General features: G+C 41.5%; 1 pseudogene; it reads right to left on the bottom strand.

Moving 5' to 3' along the window:
- Window positions 1–2432: 2432 nt before the first annotated feature.
- Window positions 2433–10582, bottom strand: LOC117530572 (annotated as a pseudogene).
- Window positions 10583–12395: the final 1813 nt, after the last annotated feature.

Here is a 12395-nt window from a genome sequence, read left to right as displayed (position 1 = left end):
GAATCCCAGATTTGAAGGTCAGTGGATCACTTGTGGAAATATTTAACCAGTAAATGTCTGGCATGTCATCTTTGCATTATACAATCACCGGCTACACCATTAGGTAACTTGACATCTGTTCAACTCAACTGCACATTAAATTAAATATCAAATCAGCCAGTGATGTGGCAGAAACACATTTAGGAGTTTAGGCAGGGACAAGAGGATCTCCTGAAGTTCAAACTAAACAACAGAATGAGGAAAAAATGTGATTTACATGACTTTGAACATGACATGGTTGTTAGTTTTAGAGGGTCTGGTTTGAATATTTCACAAGCTGCTGACATCCTGGGATTTTTCCACACAACCATTTCCAACATCGACAGGGATGGTCCAAAAGAACAAACATCCAATGACAGATGGGAAGCTCTCTGGGAACAGAAATGTCTTGCTCGCTCCAGAGTTCAGAGAAGAACTCTGAGAACTACCATATCTCAAAGAGCATCTCTGAACATACATGTGGAACCTTGAAACAGATGCAGCAGAAGACCACCCAGGGTGCTAGTTTGGAGAACAGGGGGAAAAAGAAGGAAATAGGAACAGAAAAGTGAGGTTACAGTGGCATGGGCTGACCAAAATTGGATAATGGACGATTGGAATAACATCTGTTTTTGTTGTGATACTCAGATGGTATCAGGTCTTGTATCAACAATTCACACACGATGGGATGTGTCAAGTGGTTAAAGCAGTGGCATCGTAGTCTCCCTAAATAACCACAGTCACCACATTAGGTCACTGGTTACTGTCCACGTTTCACATCCATACAGTAAGACAGGAAGCACCAAGACCCTAAAGACTTGGACCTTTGTTCTGTGCAAAGATGTTGGCATTGCCAAATACCTCTGTCCAGTGATCTCATGACTGCATAAGCTCTTCCTAGGCATTTCCCGAGATAAGTGAATGTCTCTACAAGTTCAACATTTTCACCACATACAGATACACCTCTGATTGCAGAGTTCAGGAGGTCATTGAAGGCCTGGATCTTAGTCTTGATTAAGGACAATCACAAACCCAGACACTCTGGTTTCTTGCTCAGCTTCTCAATCAGGGTATCCATTGATTCCACAAAGATCACAGCATCACCCATGAAGTCAAGATCAGTAAACCTTTCCTTGTCAACAAAAGCACCAAAGCCACTGGTTTCCACAATCCTACCCAACACCCACATCAAGCAAACACTGAGCAATGTACAGTGCACCCAGAAAATACGCAATACCTCATGTACTACATGCAGAATTTTGAGAGGAAAAAATGAAATTCATCCATTTTGGAATAAGGCTGTACCATAATAAAATGTGGAAAATGTGAAGCGCTGCGAACACTTTTCGGATGGACTATAGGAGACAGAACTAGTTTGAAGTGGCCGATAAATGTATTTCAGTCTATCAGTGAGTTGAATAAGTAACAAGGCTTTTTCTTTGTAACTGTATTGCAGAAATGTATTGGACAGCGCCAGAGCTCCTGAGACAAGTCAGTCCTGTAGTTCAGGGCACACCCAAGGGTGATGTCTACAGCTTTGCCATCATTGTATGGGAACTTGTGTACAATTCCAAAGCCAGCCCATACCATGACATCAACCTGGAGCCAAAAGGTGGGATTAGGCCATGTTTAGGTTTTGGACTATGCACTAGTACAGCGGGTCCTGGCTGGTCACCACCTGTAGCTATTGCAACATAATCCTAAGGCACAGTCACCCATGGCGGTTACACTTTCTAATTTCAATCATAGATTTTGAATTTACACATTGAAATGAGTGTTTCAACACTAAAACTCAGGTAGCAGAATGAATTCTTGTTATATACCGATGTTTTCTCCAGAGATTAGTATGCAGTTGCGGACTCCTTTCCGAAGAGAACCCCTCCGACCTGTGCTTTCTGACCAGCTGTGTGAAGAAAACATCAATGCCTGCTGAGGGTGTGTTGGAGCGAAAACCCTGACCAAGACCCCCGTCAGCTCTATACGTAGACAGCTGAGGGATATCAGCCCAGATAGGTTTGGACCATTTTATTCACATCTAAAGTGTTGAAGTGCTGTGCAGCAAATTACTGTTGATGTAATTGGACCAACAACTGTCACAAAAAACTATTTATTTATTTTTACTGCAGTCATGCAAATATATTGGACAATATGGTGGAAAAGCTGGAGAAATACACAAATCACTTGGAAGAGGTGGTGGAACAAAGGACCATCAGCTCACAGCAGAGAAAGCGCGTGCTGACAAGCGCCTCGCCAGCATGTTACCACGGTAACACATTAAATAGCCATTAGGTGCCTTTATCTCTTTGCTATCCCTTCATGTTGGTGCATCAATGAAACGGGCATCCGTGATGTCATTACCAGCAAGAGTAGTCTAACATGTGCTGACCATCTGATTGGTCACAGGTAATTGCCGATCAGTTGATGCAGGGAAGTTGGTGGAGCCACGTAGCTATGAAAATGGTGACAATCTGCTTTTCTGATAGTGTTGGCTTTACCTCCATGTGCTCTGTCAGTTCTGCAATGGAGGTGGGACCTTCCTCAATGACCTCTACAGTCGCTTTGATGACATCATCAAGTTGTACGATGTCCTACAAAGTATGGAGGACTATGTTTAGATCTCAAAAAAGATTTTTGTTGGCTTCAGTACAGCTTTTGTGTATTATTGTGCTTTTAAATATCAATAACCACCATTTATTATCTTTGACTTTTACAAGGTGGAAACAATTGGCGATGCTTATATGGTAGCCAGCGGTCTGCCTCTGAGCAATGGCAATAAGCAACGCTTTGGAGATCGCAACAAGGGGCTCTGCATTTCCTCAGTGCAATCAAGGTCTTCAAAATTCATCATATGCCTACTGAGAGTCTTGCTATTCGCATTGGGATACATTCAGGTAAGACAAAGATCAAATTATACCACCTCTGTTGAATCAAATTTGTTTTGTGGTTTTGTTGCTGTGTCTTCTCAGAGGATCCTTGAGTACTGCTGGAGTAATTTTTTTTGTCAGATGGTGGTTACGTAATGTCACACAGATGGAGTGTACTATTTGCATTGGTGAGGGAATACCAGCTAAGGCATTTTGGTCACGTGGGCATCATCCAGTGTTGAGGACCCAACACCTAGAGGAGGCCATGAGGACACCACTTGCTGTGGCAGATAGATGGTTACTTCTTAGTGGTGGGACCCAAAGTGGTTCTGCAGTGTGGTGAATGTGATGAAACGTGGTACCAGTGCATGAACAGATACTTTATACATGCAGATTTGGGTTAAATTTTACAGGTGCAGTGGTGGCTGGAGTGGTCGGCACCACAATGCCACGCTACTGTCTTTTTGGCGACACAGTGAACACTGCGTCACGGATGGAAAGCAGCAGCTTACGTGAGTGAACTGAAACAGCACATCTATAAAATTGGAGAGCATCAGCACTTAGATTTGTTTAAACCTAACTATTTTCCCCGCAATGCAGGTGTGAACCTAGTTTGTCATCTCCCTCCAAACCCCCCCAGCCTCCCCTCAACCCAAAAATAAAATTGCACTGACACAATTAACCTGAATTGGGGGTGGGGGGGTGCATAGTACAGTACTGCATATTCCACCTATTGCAGAACTGTGTTGCAAACTGGTGTTACCATGGTAATGGCCAAAACAACAACTGGAAACACCTGGATTGACATTTGATCCTAATGAAATAGATCCATGCAGGAGCTCAGTAAGTACTGATATTCCAAAACAATTTACATTACTCAGTAAATCCAAATTCTATTTGATCTCATGAAACATTTTTCCCGATAATTACCTGATAATTGTAAATAAGGGTGGAAATGAGAGTGGGGACTTTGAATGTTGGTAGTATGACTGGTAAAGGGAGAGAGCTGGCTGATGTGATGGAGAGGAGAAAGGTAGACATATTGTGTGTGCAAGAGACCAAGTGGAAGGGAAGTAAGAGCAGGAGCATCGACGGTGGGTACAAGTTGTTGTCCCATGGTGAGGACAGGAAGAGAAATGGTGTTGGGGTCATTTTAAAGGAAGAGTATGTTAAAAGTGTGTTGGAGGTTAAGCGAGTGTCTGACAGGGTGATGAGTGTGAAGTTGGAAATTGAAGGGGTGATGATGAATATCATCAGTGCATATGCCCCACAGGTAGGTTGTGAGATAAAGGAGAAAGAAGATTTCTGGAGTGTGTTAGATGAGGTGGTGGAGAGTGAGCCCAAGCATGAAAGAGTGGTGATAGGAGCAGACTTCAATGGGCATGTTGGTGAAGGGAACAGAGGTGATGAGGAAGTAATGGGTAGATATGGTATCAAGGATAGGAATGGGGAAGGACAGATGGTAGTTGATTTTGCAAAAAGGATGGAAATGGCTGTGGTGAATACCTACTTTAAGAAAAGGGAGGAGCACAGGGTAACATATAAGAGTGGAGGAAGGTGCACACAGGTGGACTACATTCTTATAGGAGATGCAAGCTAAAAGAAATCACAGACTGTAAGGTGGTAGCAGGAGAGAGTGTCACTAGACAGCATAGGATGGTTGTTTGTAGGATGACTTTAGAGGTAAAGGAAGAAGAAGAGGTGAGAGCTCAACAAAGGATCAGATGGTGGAAGCTGAAGACTGTTGTGTGAAATTTAGTGAGCAGGTGAGGAGAAGCACTAGTTGGAGAGGAAGCAATTTTGGACAACTGGAAAGTACTGCAGATGTGGTGAGGGAGACAGCTAGGGCAGTACTGGGTATGACATCTGGACAGTGGAAGGAAGACAAGGACTTGGTGGTGGAATGAAGAGGTCCAGGAAAGCATAAAGAGAAAGAGGTTGGCGAAAAGTTTTGGGATAGTCGGAGAGGTGAAGAAAGTAGACAGGAGTACAAGGAGATGCGGCGTAAGGCGAGAAGAGAAGTGGCAAAAGCAAAGGAAAAGGCATATTGCGAGCTGTACAAGAAGTTGAATAGTAAGGAAGGAGAAAAGGACTTGTACCGATTGGCCAGAAAAAGGGACAGAGCTGGAAAGGACGTGCAGCAGGTTAGGGTGGTAAAATGCACATGGTAATGTGCTGACAAGTGAGGAGTGTGTGCTGAGAAGGTGGAGGGAATATTTTGAAGAGTTGATGAATAAAGAAAATGAGCGAGAGAAAAGGCTGGATGATGTGGTGAGAGTAAATCAGGAAGTAAAAGAGATTAGCAAGGAAGAAGTGAGGGCTGCTATGAAGAGGATGAAGAGTGGAAAGGCAGTTGGTCCAGATGACATTCCAATGGAGGCATGGAAATGTCTAGGAGAGATGGCAGTAGAGTTTCTAACCAGATTGTTTAATAAAATCTTGGAAAGTGAGAGGATGCCTGAGGAGTGGAGACGAAGTGTGCTGGTTCCTATTTTCAAGAACAAGGGTGATGTGCAGAGCTGCAGTAACTACAGAGGCATAAAGCTGATCAGCCACAGCATGAAGTTATGGGAAAGGTAGTAGAGCTAGGCTTAGAAAAACAGGTGAAGATCTGTGAGCAGCAATATGGTTTCATGCTGAGAAAGAGCACTACAGATGCAATGTTTGCTCTGAGAATACTGTTGGAAAAGTACAGAGAAGGACAGAAAGAGTTACATTGTGTGTTTGTGGACTTAGAAAAGCTTATCATAGGGTGCCAAGAGGAGTTGTGGCATTGTATGAGGAAGTCTGGAGTGGCAGAGAAGTATGTTAGGGTAGTGCAGGACATGTACAAAAATAGTGTGACAGCGGTGAGATGCGCAGTCGGAATGACAGACTCATTCAAGGTGGAGGTGGGATTACACCAAGGATCAGCTCTGAGTCCTTCTTGTTTGCAGTGGTGATGGACAGGTTGACAGATGAGATCAGACAGGAGTCCCCATGGACTATGATGTTTGCAGATGACATTGTGATCTGTAGTGAGAGTAGAGAGCAAGTTGAGTCTAGTCTGGAGAAGTGGAGATATGCTTTGGAGAGAAGGGGAATGAAAATCAGTAGAAGCAAGACTGAGTACATGGTGTGAATGAGAGGGAGCCCAGTGGAATAGTGCAGTTACAAGGAGAAGTGGTGAAAGTAGATGAGTTTAAATATTGGGGTCAACTGTTCAAAGTAATGGAGAGTGTGGTAGAGAGGTGAAGAAGAGAGTGCAGGCAGGGTGGAGTGGGTGGAGAAAGGTGGCAGTGATTTGTGACCGAAGAATATCAGCAAGAGTGAAGGGGAAGTTTACAAAACAGTAGTGAGACCAGTTATGTTGTATGGTTTAGAGACAGTGGCACTAACAAAAAGACAGGAGGCAGAGCTGGAGGTGGCAGAGCTGAAGATGTTGAGATTCTCTTTGGGAGTGACAAGAGGCAAGATTAGGAATGAACATATCAGAGGGACAGCTCAGGTGGGACGGTTTGGAGACAAAGTCAGAGGGCGATTGAGATGGTTTGGACATGTGCAGAGGAGGGACCCAGGGTATATAGGGAGAAGGATGCTGAGGATGGAGCCACCAGGCAGGAGGAGAAGAGGGAGACCAAAGAGGAGGTTCATGGATGTGCTGAGAGAGGACATGCAGGTGGTTGGTGTGACAGAGGAAGATACAGAGGACAGGGTGAGATGGAAACGATTGATCTGCTGTGGTGACCCCTAACGGAACAGCCGAAAGCGAAGAAGAAGAAGAAGAAGTTCAAGGGATATTAAATGCTTACTTACTGTTACTGGAGGATATGTCACACTGAAAAATAAATCAAGCCTTTTATTCCACTGTATTATCAGCTCTTGAATTTAAAATTTTTGTACATTGTTGTTGTGTACTTTTAATTATTCTCTTTTATCGTTTTATTATTGGAGTATATTTTATTTAGTGGCAGCCCTACATAAACAGATATTACTATTATTAAAAATGATAAGGAATGTGTAATTTTTTTATTTATTTATTGATTGATTTTTGGAATAGACATCATACCAAAGCATAAGATGCAGGTCTTCCCAAACCTATACTCCAGAAAATATGCTAATGCTGGTAGTTTGATGATTGTAGACAGGTTCAATCACAAACATTACTCAACAATTCCTTCTCTTTTTAAATGTATTACATACATTGCTTAGATGCTTCTTTTTTCAATTGGAGTAATTCTTTTATACATTGGAATACTTGTTGCACTATAAAAAAACTAAAAAAAAAACTGTTTTTACAGGAAAACGCTGGCAGCTGTGGTTACCAGGGAATTCCTGTAAAAAATACAGCAGCACTGTAGATAACTTTACAGACATAATATGTAAATGGATTTACAGTGAATGAACCACAGCTGACTCACATTAAAAAACTGTTAAATCTACAAAAAAAGAGAGCCTAGTCTGAGTATCGTATTGCATTAAAATTAAAAGAAACAAAGCATGCAAGGATTATGACTGAACAGAAGTACTTAGACTAGCGATAATAATTTCTTATAGGCCTACTCCCTAGCCTACTCTACAAGCTGCAAATAGCATACCTGTATCCTATAGGCCTACCCGAAATTTCAGTTTCATCAATCATGTTAAAGTTAGGCTACATCATAAACTTGTAAAGAGACTTACATATAATTCTTGTATTTTTAAAAACAACTGACTAAAAATAAGGTTTACAGTGTTTGCATGTCAATTTACCACAATTGTTTTGTAATGAGTATTACAGTATTTCTGTTTTTGTTACAAATAGTTGTAGTTTCAACAAATACATTTGATTAGAATCACATATTGTTGTTGTACATCAAACAAAAACATTCTGTTTAATAGTTTACAAAAGTCCACTGTGATTGAAACAAAAAATATGTGTTTTGGGTTTACAATACTTTTCTGTAGTGATTTTACATTGTTTTTATGTAAATTTCACTGCATTTTTTGTTTTTTTAAACTAGTGTCCAGTCTTCAAATGACATAATGGCAACCATTTGTACATGTAGATTTTAAATCACAAATTACATTCATTTTGTGTCCCAGTTTGTTAACTGTTAAGGTCAACTTGCCAATACTTGAAATCTCTTTGGGATGGCAAATACATCAGTGGATGTTTTGACATACATGTCGGTGGAGCTACATGTGCCAATTCCATATTCTGAACCCTGGCATCAAACCTCCTGTATGCTCCTTTGAATCATTTAGTCATATAGTAACACTACCTGCACTTTGTGGAAGATTAGTTTGTCCCATATGCTGTTTTTCCTGACGATTCCTTGCTTCACTTCGCTGTACTTCCTCTCCACAGCAAAGTTTAACAGCCATTTCTTGAAAGGCGTCGCAGCTTCACTCTGAACCTAACAGTTTCAAAATACCGGCGCACATTAGTTGAACTGATGTTTAAAGCAGAGGGGAAACTGGGTGGTGTGATCACCAACTTTGTCGTAGATGCGGTTGAGGAGTCGAGGCACGACTGGGAAAATGGTGGGCTGCAGGGCTTTCAAGTCATCTGGCAGTAGCCTGATGTCACCCTGGAAGAATCCAACCTTTGCCCCGGCTCCATAGACCCCCGTCTGCAAGTAAAATCACAAAACATCTGAAACAGTCTTTTGTTATTTTTTTTTTTTTTTGTCTTAAGATATGCAGGACGTACCTGCACGACTCTCTCAAACATGTGTGCTAAAGGCAAGGGAGATGCTGATATCATCAGGACATGGAACAATTGTAGTCTGTGAGAAACGGGATTTATCAGGTGCAGGTCCAGATACAATTCAGACTTGTTGCGTCAAGTCAGTTGTGCCTCAAAATACATACCTCAAAGGTTTTCAGAACACCTGCAGCATCAGAGACTACATTCTCATGGGTCAGCATTGCTCCCTTAGGGTTTCCTAAGAAACAAAAAACATCAACTATGACCTCAAGTAGATCTGTAGGTCACAACTTCATTCTCTAAAATTCAACTTCCATTGTGATGAATTTCATTACGCATTAATACAAAAAGGATCACCTGTAGTGCCACTGGTGAAGCATATAATACTGAGATCCTCTGGGGTTGGTGGCTGTGGGATCAGATTGACAGAGCAGTGAGTAAATTCAGTTAGTGGATTAATAAATAAATAATAAAAGCTGAACAGCTGAAACAAACTTACAACTGGCTTTTGAAGATTGTTTTTCCCTAGAGCCTGGAAGAGAATTTATTAACACTTAAATTGCCATTTTAAGTCAAATCCTTATAATCCAGCCAAGCTACATTACATTACCTCCACATCCTGCATGGATAGAATGTCCACCCACATTTTGTTCCACGCTCAACCAGCTCAGAGTTAAAGGGATCCATAATGACAATTGTTTTGAGGGCTGGAACCTCGCCATTTTCCCGATGTTGCAGAAGTGTTTCTGCTTTTTTTTGATTGTCACAAATCACTGTGGATATCTCGGCTGCAAGAATAAGAAAAACTTCAGTTGTCTAAAAGTTAGATTTTTGGGATGGAAACAAGTTGATTACGTTATCGCTAAAAATGCAAGTTTTAAGTTGTAAAACGTACAGGAGTCAATGATCAAGCAAAGTACAAAATCTGAGGAGCCAACTAAGGCACTTATGACGGCGTTTTAGAGCCACATTGAGTTTTTGTTTAAGACTTCGAGAACAAAGTCGTAATATTACGAGAATAAAGTCATATTATCACGACAAAGATGTAATTTTATCAGAGAAAAACTCTACATCTCAAAATCAGATCTGTGGAGTGCTTTAAGTTGTACAACTAAGGAAGAGAGATAGAGGATCTTTTTTAACATGGGTAGCCGATGAAAGCCCGAAGGTTGTTTCCAAAAGGGCCCACGGCACATGTCTCTCACTCCTCCCCAGCACTCCTGTTGAAAGTGCCAGTTGGGAGCATGGCTGCAATCGAGATTTGAACCTGGATCGCTGGCATCACAGGCCAACGTGCAAACCACTACGCCACCATCTCCTGATGTACTTTATCTTTTGGCCCATCTGCAACACATTATCATTAGTATCAGAACTTTGAAAAGAATATGCAATCTGCAGGAGGAACCACACAGCCTTCGCCTGTAGTTCCGGCGATTATTAGCTCCCGAAAGTTTTTTCTCGTAAAATTACAACTTTATTCTTGTAATATTACGAGAATAAAGTTGTAATTTTCCAAAAAGAGAAGAAGAAAAAAAAAGCGTACCAGCCATCTCCTCCTCCATGAAAGAGGCAATTTCGGGAGCTACTACTACTTTTTTCATAATATTATGAGGGGTGGTGGCTAAGTGGTTATTGTGCTTGGCTTCGGTGCAGAAGGTTCCTGGTTCAAATCCCACTCCGGCCACATTTGTCCATGTAATGTGGAGTTGCGTCAGGAAGGGCATCCAGAGTAAAACTTGTGCCAATTAAACATGCAGCTCCACCTTGGATTTGCTGTGGCGACCCCAAGTGCAAAATACAGGAGCAGCCGAAGGGACTTACTTTTACTTCTCGTAATATTACGACTTTATTCTCGAGGTGTAAAACACAAAACAAAAAAACAACGTGGCTCTAAAACGCTGTCGTAGGCACTGGACTTACAATTAACACTATTATTGTGCAGCGAGATGCCAGTTACCTCTGTCGATAATGAACACAAGAGCCTCTGGACCCAGAGTGTCGTACAGGGAAACCACTACCATGGAGTAGGTGTAAAGGCTAACTCGGAAATAATCCACTGTTGATGACAAACTTACACAGGCACCAAAATCAGATGTGCACATCAACCACAAATTACATTCAATCCTTAATGGCTGCATTTACCTCAGGTCTGTTTTGGGAGAGCGACACCAATGTTTGTATCGCTGTTGGGTTTCAGTCCTCTATGAAGAAGCCCTGACCCCAGGGCTCTGCTCTGTCCGATACCTCCAGAGACATTGTGCAAACACCAGCTGAAATTAACACTTTAGTTTATGGCTTTCCTTTCATATGAAAGAAGGCATGTTATACCTGTCTGTACTTCAGCCACTGGTATGGTCTTCCTGGTTTTCTATAGACTACGCATGGCCATTACCTGCAAACAAACATCAAAGTTTAAATTGAGTTATTAATCTTCATAAACACGTTTTCAGTAGTGCTTAAATTAATTTGTAATTCCAATACATGTCAGCATCCTAAGAATGTGCACTTGGATAAACCAGTGCAAAGTTGATGAAAATCTCCATACTCCAACACTCATGATAGTTCAAGAGAATTAATAGATTTGAAGTGTTTTGCTACTTAACTTTGTTAATCAGCATTATGTGCTGCATTTGATCACTGACATGCTGTATTAACTACAACACATTAGTTATAGTTTTCTCTAATCTGTAGTTGGTGAAATCACATGATGTTAGTGCCAATGGCAGTTTGCATTTTCTACAATAAAAAGGTATACCATTAGTCAAATACATCTGGTATAAGTAGTGGTATACACCAAAGTTAGAAATTTATTAGTTTGTGAAAATCTTATGCCCATTTCAAAAACCTCTTCTTTGCCATGCCAGTCAATGGTGTATGCTGCATGCAAGAGGAAGCATTTTCTAGACTGGTAGCTATGCCTGATCATGCTGAAGTAGCATTTGAAGACCTTTAGACATTTCCACTCACCTGACACTCTGTGCCCCCTCTGAAAATTCTCATACAAGTCTTAGCATCATTGTAGTAATATGAGATCAGGTTGTTGTTATCTTCCAATTATGGCAGTTTTCCTTGCACCACCCTAAAGACGTTAGGCAGCAGCACTGGTAATGATCAGTCTCAAACTTTGATAACGTTCTTAATAATAAGTCACATATTAAGTCATTGGAGACATTATCTTGAATACATCCTGACTGATTAAGTACTCAACTTGAAAGCTTGGTGCTTTTTACCTTGATACCAAGAGTTTGGCAGTTGAGGTCAACAGGGGTACAGAGCGGACTGGGACGCGTGTTGAGGTAGAACAGCGTCAAAGCTGCCAGGATGAACAGAAACACAATCGCCGGAAATGGAGAGGAGAGAACAACAAGTGGAAAAGGACCTCCATGGTGAAAGGTCTACAGACAAGAGGACAGAGTTAGCAATCATTGTACAACAACACAGGCCGCAATTTCAAATTTTACACCAACTTCACAATTCTGATGTTTGTTGGTATTTGACACCAACGCCAACACAGAGTGAACCTCACTGCGTGTCCTACCGACAGCTGTTGTCCCGGCGGCGTGGTGGTCTGTTCAGATACTTGCAGCCTCCTCTTGAAAGGAAGAAATGTGGCACACGTGCACAGCTGATCCTCTTCCTCTGCTCTGAAGAAAGATCAGCAAGAACTCATAAAAAAGTGTGAAAACCTTTGACCAACATCACTTCTCCTGATAAAAACACTGGCACAGACAGCACTGCCAGCCGTGCATCTGCAATATATTAATGATTTTATACCCACCACACACATGCACACACACACAATCTGAGCACATCAACTAAATGTTACATTCCAGTAAAGTGAA

This window comes from Thalassophryne amazonica, chromosome 18 (assembly GCF_902500255.1).
Source record: "Thalassophryne amazonica chromosome 18, fThaAma1.1, whole genome shotgun sequence".
Taxonomy (NCBI): Eukaryota; Metazoa; Chordata; class Actinopteri; order Batrachoidiformes; family Batrachoididae; genus Thalassophryne; species Thalassophryne amazonica.
The sequence above is the reverse complement of the archived record's forward strand: the minus strand, read 5'-3'. Positions and strand labels throughout refer to the sequence as shown.